At 36.0% G+C, this 13,479-nt stretch overlaps 1 long non-coding RNA gene across 2 annotated transcripts; it reads left to right on the forward strand.

Moving 5' to 3' along the window:
* Positions 1-6,472: 6,472 nt before the first annotated feature.
* LOC129281238 (uncharacterized) lies at positions 6,473-13,274 on the forward strand. Of its 2 annotated transcripts, XR_010296512.1 has the most exons (4): positions 6,473-6,602; positions 9,205-9,384; positions 9,750-10,043; positions 11,185-13,274. It is a non-coding gene; the product is annotated as an uncharacterized LOC129281238 (long non-coding RNA). The 2 variants fall into 2 exon arrangements; XR_010296511.1 differs by having other exon boundaries at positions 6,474-6,602; positions 9,750-13,274.
* The last annotated feature ends 205 nt before the right edge of the window (positions 13,275-13,479 follow it).

Genomic DNA, 13,479 nt, shown 5'->3' on the forward strand with positions numbered 1-13,479 from the left:
ATAAAAAATATAGGCTTATTTTTTTGTTTTTTAAATTGAAAAGCGCAAAGGGGAAAATCATATATAGGCCTAAGAAAAGTATAATGTTATTATATTTTGTATTTCCCACTGTTTTCGAGAACACTCACCCTTCATCTTTGAGTGATTTTTTATTTTCTGTTTTTGCTTGCTTGTCTCTTGTTTATGGAGACCAAACACCCTTCATTTTCGAGTGATGGTCTGCATGGGGGTGGCTTGTCAACTATTTTGGGAAAATGGCCCCGCCCCGCCAAAAAAAATGGTATACTGGAACCGCTTCTGTTTATACTATGAAAATCTCCAAACGACATTTTTATGTTGAGTAAAATGAATTGTGGAATTCAAGGTCTAAAATCACAAGACAAGCATGACAAGTCTCCATTTTGGCGACAACTTGTTTAGGGGCCAAAATGTGTAAATAAAGCCCGCGAAAAACTTGTTTAGGCGATTTGTATAGGAAGACGATATGAATATCGCTGCATGAATGCCGCAGCGCGAAACGCGGCGAGGTGATAATGTATTCTACTGACCAAGGAACGTTTAAAGCAGTGGCGTACCGTGGGTCACGGCATTGGGGGGGCACCAGCAAAAAATTCAAGTAACTTAGGGAGCGCGCGAAGCGCGCTCAGTTGCCAGGTATACTGATCTAATAGAGACATTTTAAGGACATGCAATGTCATTTAACGGATAAGTATCTCACTTACCAAATAATGCGAGCGCGAAGCGCGAGCTAATTTTTTTTGATAATTCAGACCTAAAAGGGACATTATAAGCAATTTTTTTGTAATCGTGATACGTACCTGTCTCGCTAAACAAACAATGCGAGCGCGAGGCGCGAGCTGAAATTTTTGTATATATTGACCCCAAACAGGTACATTTTAAGGACTATATATTTTAGGTATCCTTTAAGAGTATAAGTCTCTCAGCATAGTCATCTAATGCTAGTGCCATCCTTTGCTGATTTTGTTAGAATTACATCTAAACACATGAAGCACTTTTTGTAGTCATTGTAATCATGGTTATCATACGCATCTCACTAATCAAATACTGCGAGCGCGAAGCGCGAGCTGAAATATTATGAAATTCAGACCTGAAGAGGGGCATTCTAATGCTTGTTTGTAGGAATTCACTAAGACCGTACGTATTTCACTAACCAAATGATGCGAGCGCGAAGCGCGAGCTGAAAAATTTTGATATTCAGATCAGAAAAATTGACATTTTAAGGACTGATTTTAAGAATTCATGAAGAGCAGACATCTCACCAATCAACTAATGCGAACGTTAGCACGGACAGGAAATGTTTTATATTAAGACCTTAAAATTGGGCAATCACTTAAAGTAGTCAAGAAAAAGAAGTAAATGTCACTACATAAAACAATAATAACTCGAATTGCGAGGAAATATATTTGGTGTATATTGATTTGAAAACGGGAGGTTTTAGTACAACAGGATCATATATCTCGTTAAACAGACTATGCGAGCACCAAGTACAATGAAGACATAGGCCCTGAGCAAATAATGTTTCATAAATCTATGAAAAAAATGCTTCTTATGTAATATAACATAACATAATATAATGTAACATTATAATTTCTTCTTTCCCCACTACGTTTCTCTTCCTTTCTCCCTCTTTTCTCCTTTTCCCCGTTTTTTTTTTTTTTTTTGGCCAGCCGATTGGGGGGGGGGGGGGCACGTGCCCCCCCATGCCCCCCGTAGTTACGCCACTGGTTTAAAGCATTGTTTTACTTTTAGAAGAATCATAAAGAGGACAGTATTGTCAGTCGTCAGAAAATGAATAACACGAGTGTGAAGCGCGAGCTGTAATATTTGGAGATATATATATTTCTTATATAAAGTTGCGATAATTTATCATAAGCAAGGCTCCACATTAACTTTTTTTGGTGGTGGCCCGTTCGGGCCACCAAAACCATCAAATAATTTTTTTTGGCGGCCCGATATTAAAGTTTGGTGGCCCGAAAAATATAAAGAAAAACATTAAAAATGAATAAAACAAACTTCTGAAATATTAATTCTTCACTTATCTGCAGCCACTACCACTAAATTACTTTCACTTTATACATCTTGTAATATGTAAACCTTGTTTGCTGTTATTTTACTTTGCTAATTGATAATTGTTTGTATCGTTGTAAAAATGAAATGATTGAAAGTGAATGAATTGTATTGTTCGCAGGTTGTGTGGACTTTTTTAAAAATCTCTGTATAGAGATAATGGTAAAGTAAATAAATAGTGCATAGCAAACTCAGATAGATGTACAAAACAATGGTTTTTCCTTCCTTCCTCTTTGAATCCTAAAACCTAGATTATGCATGCCCCAAATCCAGTTTATTTCTGTTTTCTCTTTTGCAGCATATTATAGAAGGAGAAAATCACAGAAAATATGCTGCAAAATTAGAACAATGCATAAAAGGGGGAAACAAACGAAAATAATTTTCAAAAAGTATATTACAAAAAGAAAACAAAAATAATAAAAGAAATTAGTGAAATAAAACAAAAGAAAGAAAATGAAGAAAGAAAAAAACGAAGAACAGGGAAAAAAGAAAAAAACGAAGAACAGGGAAAAAAGAAAAAAAGAAAAGAAAAAAGTTAGAGAGAAAAAAGGAAAGAAAATGAAAGAAAAATTAATAAAACAAAGTTAATATAAAAATCGGGAAAAGGGGAAAATTAAGAAGCCATTACATATATTTTTTAACAGCTGTGGCAACAGTCTATTCTGACTGGAATATAATTAAAAGCCAAGCAAATAATTTTCACTTACCTTTTGGGAATGGCACATTTCTATTTTTATATCCTTTAGTTTGTATTATTTTATGTTCAGTAGAATCATATTTTTTAATAAGGCATATTCAATGGGAAGGGGTATAAATGGTTTAACCACTGTCAAAAAAAAATGAAAGAAAAAAAACTAAGAAAACGGCAAAACTTATATCTGGAAAAAAAGTGTGAGAAAAGTCCTTCCCTATATTTGCCAAAATGTTGGACAAAAAATCACAGTTCATATCAATGAAATGCCTTCCCAAAGTATTTACTTTCTCAAGAGTGGTTTAAGAAGTCATTTATAAACAAGAAAGAAAGAAACTGTCTGTTTGTTTTTGGCTAGAAAATACACAGCTTCGAAAGAAACCAAGTATCAACATACATACAAATACACATGTGGGACTGTGATGTACTTGCCTATGTGTTTTTATGTGTATTAATTCATGTGGAAATCGGTCTTTTTGAGTCAAAAGAGAGGTCATAATTCCTCTTCTTAATACTTGCAAATAATCAGGGTACACCAGATTTTCGTAATATAGACTGTAGAATTGCATTTCATTGGTGTAAAATGTGACTTTGACTTAGATTTTCAAAGTTCTGTGGAAGATTTCTCAGCAGCAACATTTTGTATCGCAGCTCCCTGAGTCTGAATAGGCTGAGCTAGATCTAGAGCTATGCAGTGGCTTCATGCAAAGCTCACGCCAGCCGGCCGGCGCGGCTGGCTGGATAATAGCTACTGTATGCTATAGCTGTAGGCCTAATATGCAAACTTTGTGTGTGTGTGTATTTGTGTGTAGATCAACAAAAAGGGCGCATGACGAATTGGCTTGCAATTTGAGCTGTAGAAAGTTGATAAATGCGTGCAAAATTGGGAGAAAAATTGCGCTACTTTGAAAATTATTGGTGGCCCGATTCGGGCCACCAAAACTTAACATTTTATCAATAATGGTTGCCCGAGGTGAATTTTTGGTGGCCCCGGGCCACCGGGCCACCGCTAATGTCGAGCCTTGTCATAAGTATGTAAAAAAAATTATATAATAATTTTTTTTCTAATGCAAACCTGAGAGGAAAAATATTCATGCGACGGAACAAAACAATGAGCTCCATAAAATCTTGATATGTGTATTTATTGTGTGCATTTTCATTATTCTTCATTCCCCCCCCCCCTTTTTTTTTTTCGTCTTCTGCGCCCCATCGAATTGTCACATTTAAAGGAATGCCTTCCGAATTACCACGATTGCAGTATTGTAACATTTTCAAAACGTTATTCTAGACCCAGAATTAACATGAATTTGAGGAGAAAAATGTGATCTCTGATGTTGGCATATTTCTCTCTCTTTTTTTTTTTGGGGGGGGGGGGTCGCGCAGAACAATAATTTTTTAATTCCTATCTGAAAAAATGGACATTCTGTATAAAAAAAGTTAGATCACCTTTATCCAATTTCTTTGCTAATAAAATATTGAAAGTCGATGATCTTTTTTACTTTCAATTAATTAGGACAATTGATGTTTAAATACAACGCAAAAAAATGCTAAACATATTCTTTTAAAATTCATTCACTTAAAAAAAACTCCATACGTAATCACCCAATGAGACATTCAGACTATTTTCACATTCCATTGACAAGAGCCGTTTTTGCAAATAAGGTATTTACGTTTATTGGCACTAAATGCTGGAATTCATTAGATAAATATTGCTTAAAGGTACCCCAAAGCTTGCATATAGCTTTAAACAAAATATGAAAAACATTGAATCAGGGGCGGATCCAGCTTTCGCCAATAGGGGGAGGGGGTGTAAAAAAAAAATCACCCATATTTTCCTCGATCGGCCGCTCAAAGCTGACTTTTATTTGTTTTTAATTCCTAACAGTCACTTCTTAGCTTTATTTTTGTAAAACAATAAGAAAGTATAATAATTTCATAAGCCTTATTTAAATAGTACGAGCGCGAGCTATTTTTTCTATTTTCATGGATTTTAATTGTCCTGAAAATTGACCATTCTTGGCAACGTTTGTGATGCCCTTGTAACTAAATAATTTTTTCTTTATTGGCCTGATCGAAAAGGGATCTGTTTTACTGTTTGCAGTTAGCCATGAAGACGATTCAACATTAAAATATTGTGAGCGCGAAGCGCGAGCTGAAAATTTTTGACATTCCGATCTAAAAAATGGACATTCTAAGCACTTTTTGACATCATGAACAAGGTAGGTATTTAATTAAAGAATTGATGCGAGCGCGAAGTGCGAGCGGAAATAAAATTAGATTTAGACCTGAAGTGGATATGGATCGCACTTAATAAATGATGTGAGTGCGAAGCGCGAGCTGATATTTTTAAATTATCATTTTTATCTAGGAAGGCCGGGACATTTTAAGAAAATTTTGTCATCATATGAAAATGATGACTGTCGTCCCTATTTTTCTTCCTAATCGCGAGATGAAACTTGTCGATATTCCATTCTGAAAAAAAAGAAAATTTAATAGGAATTCATAAAAATGTTATTATCTTATAGGCTTAATGAGAGCGCGAAATTTGTTGATATTAAGGCCTGAAAACTGGATAATTTAAGCACTATAATTGTAAATATGAATAAGATTATTTTTAGAGATAGAGATTTTTATATACTAATATGAAAAGGGGATTTTAAGTAGTTTGTTATAGAATAATTAATTAATTAATACGTGGTATACATAACTTACAGATCAAAATGTGAGCGCACAGCGCGAGCTGAAGATCATAGTCAGACCATAAAATAGAGCAAATCAATTTGTAAATCAAAATAATAAAAGCTCGACAGAGCTGAAATATGTTTTGCATATTTACTTCAAAATTTGATATTTTAAGCTCCATATATTATAGCTAATACGATAGCCTATTATATCATCAAACATGAGATGCGAACGTGAAGCGCGAGCGATAATTTTATATGGTGACACGAATGTATTTTTTTTCCAAGTCTTCCCTTCACCTAATTACTAGTCTTTCTCCTCTCTATCCCCCTCTTTTTCTTTTCTCTCTTTCTTTCCCCCTTTTTTTGCTCCGCCAATGGGGGGGGGGGGGGGGGGGGGGGCTGGGTCCCCACCTGCATGGATTCACCTTTATATGTTGAATTGCCCAGTTTGATTGCTTGGTCTGGCCAAATGGAAAATCTGGCACGGACAAGGCAATCGCCCCCTTATTTTTTCCTGTTTTTACACATTGTATACCTTTTTTACCTACATTTTCGTTTTTGTTTTGTTTTTCTGGCCAGCCACGAGGAAGATATTTAGAATTGTAGGCCTACCACATTAGATTGCAGGTAAACCGAAATACCATCCATAGCAAATATACCTCTTTTTTCATATTCCTATCCTAACACCCCTACCCCCCCCCCAAAAAAAAAAAGTGAATAAAGAAAGACTAATTGTTGCACCATTTTTCATGCACTAATATTTATATATCTCCAGGCCTTGGATGTAACTACTCTTTCCACGCCCTTTCGCTGGCCGAAGTCTCCCCAGTTTATTCGACCCCTCGAAAAGATGCTCTTGGCCCCTATGTAAAAAAAAAAAATCTATGCAAGCGCCCCCCTTTAGTTTTGGATTTCCTTTTTTTTATAGAGAAAATAACGAGAATGGTCCGTGCGCGCGCGCGGCGTATATATTGTATGTGCGTGCACGTGCGCCATCAATTCGGACGCGCGAACGTACGTAAGGTTCATTTACCCGTAATTTGCCTGCCATTTTGTGAAATTGTGGAAAGAAAACATAAAAGTTAAATGTGCTATTTGTCTTTTTGCCTCCTGAACTGGTGAAAACCGACTCAATGAAGGTAAGTTTAATTATCAAAGCAATTTTAGAGCCATTTACTGAGTGTGATCCTTTGGTGTATGTTGTAGAAATTGGCATTGAATTTGCGTGTTGTGGACGTGAAGTTTCGTAAGTAACGCTTTCCAATGGAAACCCTTTGTTTGATATGTATTGGAGAGAATCGTGTGTAATAATTCATTGAATGCCTAGCACTGTAGCAGTACCAGTGCAGTGTGACTGAGTTGTGTCGTAGGATAGGTAGCGTGCAAGCAGCTAGCACTCGCAGGTAAATAATTTTATGATGATTTTTATACATTTGATGTGCAGTAGGCATTATGAAATTGTCATCAGTCTATTGACTGTAAACATGGTAAATAATTTAATTGCCACTTTTTGCCTGGCAGTCGGCATGGCAGCACAAATTTCTTTGGCAAAGTTTGGCGCTAATTTAATCAGGCCCCTAATAATATGCAGTTTTTGCACCGGTCAACTATAACTTACACTTAACGTGTCGTAATACTTATAGAGAATTTCCCCACCAGGCACCAGTATTTGTTTGCAAATGTCATGTAGCAAGTCCACAAACAAATTTCAAGGCCAAGGCAGGGCTCGAGGTGAATATGCCCACCATTTTTCTGAATAATGCAATTGGGAACGGCTGTATTTTCGGATTCGATCTTGATGCCATCGTTAAAATTTTCAGCCAGATATTGCTTCGCTGCCTTGGATTTGCTGTAATTTTGATATTGACTGAAGTTAACGACCTATGTCAGCTCTCCTGTTCGTTTGCAGCATGTTTGCATGATTTTGGTCGCTTACTTCAGTCCATATCAAAATTATGGCGAATCTAAGTGAAGCGATGTGTGAAAATTCGAGAAAAAAAACGACCCGAGATCGAAGCTGAAATAGAGTCTACAGCCGTTCCCGATTGCGATATTCAGAAAAGCAAATGGCAATTACAGGGATTGCGAGTGCTAAAATAGATCCAGTGACATCAATTCCTGCCAGTTCATGGTTCATGTTCTACGTTTTTTATGAATTGCTAATATGAAACCTGATATGTTTACATTGACTAGATTGGTGTCCGCTCTTGACATGTTAATGAACTTTACTAGAATTCTCGTCTGGAGAAATCTAAAATAACGGAGAAAGTAAACTGGGATGATCTCAATTTTCTGACCAGCTCCTCTACTGCCAGACGATGGCCTGTAGTGTTACCTGAAGAGAACCAAGAAGAGCCTATACATGTTATGTAGCTGTGCATTTGCATGAATTTTGATAACTGACTTCAGTTTATAATCTAACTACAGCAGAAATGACGCTCCGACTGAGAGTTTGGACTAAGTCCACCTATGGAAACATTTGTACATGTGCCATGCACAAAATATCACAGGCACAAGTTAACGCATGCAACACTTCCATGGGATTGTATGACATTTCGATGCCTAATCACTCCGTTGATAGATTCAAACTTGTATTAAACTTACCGAACAATATGAAGTCACTTTCTCACTTTTTGATCCTTCTCTTGATTTCTCCAAATTATTGTTCACGAGGGCCGTATATCAGAAGTGATATAGAAATATTTCACCTAAAGAGGGCATGCGATTTATATTCATATCAAAGACACTGCATGGAAAAGACTAGGCACTCAAATTATTTTACATGCAAATCGATGCAAAGTGTTATGCGATCAGTGAAGTGTTTAGTCTTTTTATTGTATAGAGTGACTTTGGTACCGGTATATCGTTTGTTGACAAATGAACAAAGGCTCGTACTGCTGGTTTTGTTCAAGGCAAAGAATTTTTTCAATTTGTTGTTGGTTTAAATGATTTCCAAAAAAAGTGTTGTCACCCAAAATAATCTAAAGTTTGTTTTCAAAGGTATTGTAGTTATTGGTACCCATATTTTATCGAATAATCATACAAAGAATTTAGACAATTATAAAAATACCGACAAGCTGAATTAAGGTTGTGAATTTTAATAGCGCCACCATCGGGCTTCTTTTTACTTCCGTGAAAATGGAATTTCAATGCGTAAAATAAAAAAAATATACACATATGTTTAGCTACTCACCGAAAAGAGTCGCGGTGAGTAGCGAAAACAAGTTTTGGCAAACATTTCTTCTGTTATGAAGCGATATTTACCGACTTCTAAAAAATCCACTGTGTAATCCCGTTCGTAGTGCGAGGTTAGTATAGTTAACCCCGCACTAGTGTGAGTGGACTAAGTCATTATTTGAGCAGAAATATATGCAGTGCTATTTCCAGGGCCCAACATGGCTAGATCAATTTTAAACTAGAAATTAAAGAGTAGATCTAAATCTGGGCAAAAGTAAAGCTAAAAGTATTTTCCTGAAAATGGGAAAAATATGGACACTTTGGCTACAATAGCTACAAATGTCTATTATTATTCCACTGTCTTTGATTTTGCCATTGCTGGTGTCTGGTGACATTAATAATCCTTTATGGGGGGGGGGGGGGTAATGGTGCTTTGTTGACGTTAATAATTATGCTGAATGAATGATGATGTTGAATTGTTATTGTAAAAATGTTTGGTTGATTTTTCATTTAATTGATCAATGCTTATTTTCTTACTTTCTCTTCCTCTCTTATGTATCTCAGTGGCCACCAGGATGCCCAAAGATAAATATGATAAAGATAAGTACGACCATAGTCACCACAACGGAATCAACACTCACAAGGGCCACAATGGGATATCAAGAGATAGGAGTCATCGTATCATGACACAGGACGAGGTGGTTGGGGGCAAGAAGTCACATTGGGAGGGTCTAGAACTTACAGGTAAGCAATCAGTTTCCCTCCTGATTATCCAAATACTACACGTGTGTCCATGAGAATGATAAGGTCAAAAGATCATATTGCATATTTTGTCGATCGCGATATCAGGCGAGACTCGTGGTTCAGGAACCACCTTGCCTTGATAATTTTCCTTCTAGTTTCTTTGGAAATGATGTTCTTTTTTATGTTTTTCACAAATCATCCCCATTTTTCTGTTTTAGATGTCTTTATATCTTGACAACAAAGTACATGTATTAACCTGTAAGGGACAGGGTGTACATAAAGACATAAAAAAAAGAAGAGGTTTCCATGTGACAGACGATTTGGCTTAGAAACGCTTTTAAAGAACTTGTCAATTTCTCCCCCAGGTACTATACGCAATATCAGTCCGCAGCTTTGGAAATTAAATCATTTAACCGTGCTGTATATGACTGACAATCAACTGACCCGAGTGCCTGCTGATATCTGTCAGCTTACTCATCTTGTCAAATTAGACCTGTCGTATAACAAGCTGAGGAGCCTACCGGTAGAGATAGGGGACCTGATATCTCTCAGGTAAGATGTCACTGTAGTGAATATTAACGATATTCTGTTAATTAATGATCATTTTGAGGATCATCATGATGAGTCAAATCATCCTGTAAAACAAAGGGGGGGGGGGGGCTAAAAAAAATTAGTGAGTGAAAACCACTGTCAAGGCAGGGAAAAAATATTTTTTTTTTTTAGGGGGCTCCATTTTAAATTTTTTGTCAAATTTCGGGGGCTCCATTTCTACCTTTCGGGGGCTACTTTTTGCATTTCGGGGGCTCTTTTTGAATGCTTCTTTTTTGTATTTTGAGGAATACCTGTTCACTTATTAATGAATTATTACTTTTTGTTTAATATTGTATGATTTTTAAAGTTATTTTTTTCATGCTTAGAATCTTGGGTGTGTGTGTGTGGGTGTGACTGTGAGTTGGACTTGGATATAAATGAATTCAATATCTAATTTCTACTCCACCTATTCCAGTACAATACCCTGTACTCGGCCATGTTCATGTAATAAAGGCCCACATACCCTAACTTTTTGTGAAGTTCTTTGAAAACGCAGATCTCTATGAAAATTTCATTTCTCTATTGGGGAGTCTAAATTTGGTGAGAATGTATTTATTAAGAACTTAAATATACATGACAATGAAGAAATCATCAAACTTTATTGGCAGTTTTGAATAATATACCTGAAATGCAAACTCTGTCTGAAACAGAAAATCACCATCATTGAGGCCTTTACTGAGCGAATTGTCCCCCAGAGCTCTGGCAGAGAGACAGAGCTCAGACTGGCTAGCTAATACAAGCGCCAATGCGTGCGCCTGCTGCCGGCCTTGTAAAATAGAGCTTTGTTTGATGAGTTATTGTCTGATATTTACCACATCCCCAAGAAAAATAAAACAAATGATTTTTAAGTTATAATTAATAAATAAGGTAAGTTACTTTGGATGTTAATAGGCCGTTTTGAAAAGCAAAGCCGAATGACAACTCACCAATGATAGGTTACTAGACTCTGGGATTTATTTCCTGTGTAATTCGAATTATTTTATCACAGAATTGTGATATCTGTAGGGGAAACATGTGCATTAGAAATTGCACATGGTGGTAGTCATAATGGACCCCTATACATGCAACTGTTTCCCGACCGTCGCGTTGATTTTTTTTCCCATACCTGGTACCATGTGTGTGGAAAAACGTGGTACAGAAAAAAAGACGCAACTTCGGAATTTGAAACTGCGCTCCTCGCTATTTTCAAGGCTTATTCATGATTTTGAGTGTGGATTTTGGATGATTTTTAAATGGTAAGCGGAGCTCGAGCATATGGCGCTAGTGGGTCGTTGAGTTGTTATCACTCGGCAATAATTTCGGGGGCGACATTCAGATTTTATGTCGCCCCCGAAAGCATGATTTTGGGTGATTTCGAGGGCGACTTTAGGCATTTCCGGGGCGAATTCGCCCGCCGCCCCCGTGTATTTTTTTCACTGTGTCAAGGTGTGTTGTGAAACACACCCCTGTTGTAAGCATACTGAAGAGATAACTGTCTAAAGGTATGCAGTTCTCATGGTGATATCATTGAATTGATCAAATTGGTTTCATGGTTTGTATTGTATGCAACATGCTACCATCCCATGTCAAAAGGAAGCAACTCTTATAATTTTTTTTCAAAATTGACTTCCTAGATTAGGGATAATTTCTGTATGCTGTATTGATGCTAAAGGTATTTGGGTCACACCGCTTCGAATTTCTGAAATATAGACGTTTCTATAAAAGCAAGTAATTCCTCATGCAACAATTACATATTTTCCTCATTTATTAAAGAAACTCATTCCGCAGAGTCACTTCCAATTGTTATTGGATGACAGCTAAGACCGTTGATGCGCGGTTTGTGAAAAGAGAATCAGATAAATTAAGACATGAACCATTTATCTTTCCATATACATGTATGTTGTAAAGCCTTTTAACTGATTTTGAAATCTATCTGTACTTCCATGGAGGATGAAAGTTGAAGTTACTTTAAAAATCATCAAATATAACAAAATCTTGTGAAAGAATGCACCAAAATCACTAGATTTTGATCCCTGAAAAAAAAAAAATGTGGGGGGGATACTCAATTTTCGTGACTGAGTATGTACATTTAGGTTTGTTTGTGGGTTTGTTGATTTAATTGAGTTCATTGTTTTTCAAAAACTTTAGCATAAATAAGCCAACATGTATTTTGCCTATTAGAAATGGACTCCACATTTTCAAGTATCTTGTTGTCATGGTGATGATGATGTGCATTACGTAAATTGTATGAACCTGTTGATCTGTAATGTGGGCGTTGATTCTGATTTGAACAAGACAAGTGTACTTTAAAGAAAGATTCTCTTATAGATTCTTGCTCATTAAAAGAGAATGAAACACCGGGAACGTGTTTAGCTGGTGTGAAAACAGAAGAATCAAAGAATAAGAAAAGATCAATGAAACTTTGGAAAAAAAAATGGACTTGAAAGTTGAGCATTGGGCATTTGAGTGTTGTGTACATCTTCCCATTGTCAAATTACATTATTTTTCGCACAAGCTAACTCATTCCAAGGGTTTCATTTTCCTTTTATGCAAGCCTTTCTTTTAATATGGATTTACATGTACATGTACTTGATAGATTTTTCATGTTACAGCTCAGAAACGTTACATTTTATGTTTCTTATTATGAATATTAAGCATCAAAGCTTTCGCTACATGTATTTGTCATAAATTTGTGAAGGAAGATTTGGTATCATGGTCTTTGGTCATCATCTTCGGACTCCCAACAGCTTTAATTTTTTTTTTTACATTCCATTTCCCCCAAATATCAACACAGTACAGAAGGTGCCCAATATGAAGAACAAGCTCAAAGAAGAATGAAAAAATAATAATCTTATGAAAATATTTAAAAGATTCAAGTGGACAAGAGATTTTCAAGAATAGGCAAAAATGAACATGCTTGTGGGTGCTTTATAAACTTGAAGTTTTTTAAGGTCATTGCAGAGCTGCCAACTGTAATTAACTTTTTTTTGCCATAAAGTTTAATATGGCATTACGTACTTCTTTCTTCATAATAAAAAGAAAAAAGAAAAGTGTATCCTATTGAGAAAAATAGTCTCTACATGTCTCTATTTTATAAAACTTAATACATGTACATGACATGTAGGTATATATATTGGATGAATAATGTAATTTCAGGTAAACCAATATTTCAAATAACAGTTTTGAGCATCACTGAATACATTTTCTCATTCCCAGAGGTTGGCAATTCTGGTTTTAAGGGTCGTGTTGAGAAATCCTTTTTTCGTTTGAAAATTCCCCCTTTTTTGCCAAATGTTATAATTTCCTTTTTGGGTTGCACACTGTTGGCAGCTCTGCTGTTTATCAGACCTGTGCCTATTTTTTTTCATGTGCAGTCAAATCAATGATCAATTGATAATCTTAATCTATTCTTAATTCATCATTGTCTACATAATGTAGGTAGTCTTAGGGGGTGTTGCAAGAAAATAATTGCGATCAATTGCAAATATTCTGTTCCAATTTTACAACTGATAGATCAACATTAGC

The sequence above is a fragment of the Lytechinus pictus genome, chromosome 18, assembly GCF_037042905.1.
Source record: "Lytechinus pictus isolate F3 Inbred chromosome 18, Lp3.0, whole genome shotgun sequence".
Classification (NCBI taxonomy): Eukaryota; Metazoa; Echinodermata; class Echinoidea; order Temnopleuroida; family Toxopneustidae; genus Lytechinus; species Lytechinus pictus.